The 3,285-nt window shown below is 26.8% G+C and overlaps 1 long non-coding RNA gene across 1 annotated transcript; it reads right to left on the reverse strand.

Annotated features, from left to right (window-relative positions):
- Positions 1–2,343: 2,343 nt before the first annotated feature.
- Positions 2,344–3,027, reverse strand: LOC111781152 (uncharacterized). The gene is made up of 3 exons (XR_002812951.2): positions 2,881–3,027; positions 2,726–2,755; positions 2,344–2,614 (listed from the first exon to the last, which is right to left on the reverse strand). It is a non-coding gene; the product is annotated as an uncharacterized LOC111781152 (long non-coding RNA).
- Positions 3,028–3,285: the final 258 nt, after the last annotated feature.

Below are 3,285 nucleotides of genomic sequence, written 5' to 3' on the forward strand. Positions count from 1 at the left end.
CATACACTTGCTATCTCCCCTTGGTTTCTTCTCGAAAAGTGTAGATCTCACTTCTCCAAACCTATTGAGACAAATTTGAATTATGCACAAGTGCATCGAGATTTTTGAAGAACAACGGTATAGATTTCCACATAAAATTACTTTCTATGGCATTCGTGGGTTTATATAGGATTAGAAAACAAAGTACACATATGGATAGGATCATGTGTGGTTTTTATTTCTTTTAAGTATTTGTAAGTGCCATTTTGTCAAACACCTTACCCACACAATCAATTCAGACCCAATACTATATTTACTATGGTTTTACATATTGAAGCCACAGTTGCGTCTTAACTGGATTGTTACGTTACAAGTGGTATTAGAATCAAACATCAAGCTGTGTGCTAGAGAGAATGTTGACCTCAAAGAGGGACGGATTGTGAGGTCTCACATCGGTTAGAGCGACGAATACTAGCTTAGACGGTTACAAATGGTATCAGAACTAGATACCAGGTGGTGTACCAGCGCGAACGTTGGCTCCCAAAGAGGTAGGTTATGAAATCACACATAGGTTGGAGAGGCGAATCGAAAGATAAAAAAAAAAATAATAGGGTCATTTTAATAATTAAGGATAGAGTCTATAAAAAGATGAAAAGAAAATAAATATGAATTATTCTAAAGTGAAAATTTCCATAATTATGGAAAATTGGCTTTCAACATCAGAATCTCACTTTTCTCCACTGCGGACGGCTAAAAAAATCGAATTTTTCTTTTTTTTCCCACGTAAATAAAAGTGATTTTTTGGAAAAAGTAAAAAATAATAATAATAATAATAATAATAAATGAATAATCTAATTTGACTTTTTATTTTAAATTTTTAAAAAACAAGGACATTAATATTTACATAGAGCATAATATAAAGTTTAAAATAAAAAAAAAATCAAATTAAATTGAAATATAATTTTAAAAAAGTCTCAAATTTAGTTTGTTTTTATTAAAAAAAAATCTATATTTTAACAATTTTTATGAAAAAAAAAAAACCCATATTCAATTATGTAATATATTTTTTTAAAAAATCTATTTTTTTAGTTTTTAAATTTGAATTTGAAAATATTTTTATTAAAAAAAATAGTGAAAAAAAATTCATCGCTGAAATACTTAATTTTTCAAAACTAAAAACCAAAATTACGGTCGGATAAAATAACATTTAATTAAGTTAATTTTCATTTTTTTTATATACTTACCCAATTCCATTATTTCTCGAGTTTTACCGAATTTAAAATGAATATTTAATATATTAAAATATAATATTATATTTACAAGATATTTCACATCTTATTCCAATTTTAAATTTATATTTAACATTTAATGAATGAATAATACCTTTTTTTATTTATATTTAATATATTAAATATAAAAAGAGAATAATATATTTAATCTTAATTTTAAAATGATATTTAATATATTAAATATAAATTTGATTACTCAAATGAAATATATATATATATATATATATATATATATCTTTTTATATTTAATATATTAAATGTGTTCAAATAAATTTTTATTATGTAGTAGTCATATGAAGTTGCCTATTATAAGAAACAATGATATAACATTTATTAATTAATTTTTTTAATTAATTAAGTTGTTTTCTATAAATATAATTATTATTACAAACAAGTTAATCTTTTACCATTTTACTCCTATAATTACATCTTATACTCTAAATACCACTCATTTATGCGTCAATCATAAATTAAAAGGGTGAAGCTCCATTGTTCAAGCTTCGAAGTTAGCTCTTATTGAACTATTCATCTACTCACCTTTATAAACTAAGTCTATTTCAAATCCGTGAGAGAGTAAAGGAGTTAATTCCTTTTTGTGAAATTGTGAAATTGTGAAATTATATCTCGAGCTTCTTGTTTGGTCAAATTTCTCTTAAGTTCATAACTAAATTAAGATTAAAAAAATTATAAAAAAAAATATGTCCGGTCCAAATTAATATATTTATAAAAATCATAAAAATTGAATATTTCAAATTATTTGTAACAATTATAAAGTGGGTTATATCACTGATGTTACAAAGATAAGACACCAAAATTTATTCATATATTATACATTCTTTTAAGTTATTACTTGAACATGTCTTCAATCATTTAAAATTATATTAGCGGGTAAATTGTGTATCATAAAATTGAAATAATTCACAATTGATTAAAAAAAATCTTTGCCTTTATGAGATCTAAAATGATGAAATAAAAACAACTAGAGTTGGAAGATTAAAGTTTCATCAAAGTTATTGATTCAAAATAATAATAATAATAATAATAATAATAATAATAATAATAATAATAATAATAATAATAGAAATTGGGCAGTCATAACCAGCCCATTTGAAATAACATTAGAAAACAAAGGTACATAGATATATATGTGGTTCATTATTTCTTTGAAGTATTTGTAAGAGGCATTTTGTCAAACACCTTACACACACAAACACACAGAACCATACCCAACCCAACCCTTACTCTAATTTATGCCTTTTCATATCGAAAACTCCGACGCCTTTCATTTGCAGTTGCATGGGTCGCACTGGCAATTCGCACCACATTTGCAGCCGCCCTCCAAGTTCCTGCTTTACAAAAAAAAAAAAAAAAAAAAAAAAAAAAAAAAAAAAAAAAAAACATCAAAATCTTTATATTAAAAACTTCGAAAAACACGAATGATGGCTCGAAATTCATACTGCTTCATGGGGGCTGCATCATGTTTGCATCTACACACAAAATAAATCAAAACAGAGTCAGAATTTTCTCGAGAAAATCAAATTCCCGAGAAACAAACAAGCCCCTGCGCCTTTCTCGGGAAAATTTGGTGAACAGAAAAGAAGAAAACACGTACGAGCAGTTGTTGAGGTCGCAGTTGCAGGCAGAGCCACATCCACACTTCGGCATTTTTCTTCTTTCTTCTTAAACAAACCAACGGAACTCAAATGCTTTGATTTTGATCGGAAACTTGAAGCTTGCTGATTTCAAACCACTCCGTTTCACCGCTATTTATAGACGCCCCTCCGACGCCATCCACCGTACACGTGTCCCCACGCATCTTTTTAATTGTTTTTGGGCATCTCACCTTTTTTTTTTTTCAGTTTCCTTTCCACTTCGATGATTCTAGAATTTTGGAAAAAATTTTAAACCAAACTCAACATTTTTTTAAAGTTGGTCTCAGAATTTTCTCATTTTAGATGAGAAATTCAAATTTAATTGCTAAAGTTGTATGCTTCAGACTTAATTTATTAAAATATAT

This window comes from Cucurbita pepo, chromosome 19 (assembly GCF_057944985.1).
Source record: "Cucurbita pepo subsp. pepo isolate OVF chromosome 19, ASM5794498v1, whole genome shotgun sequence".
Classification (NCBI taxonomy): domain Eukaryota; kingdom Viridiplantae; phylum Streptophyta; class Magnoliopsida; order Cucurbitales; family Cucurbitaceae; genus Cucurbita; species Cucurbita pepo.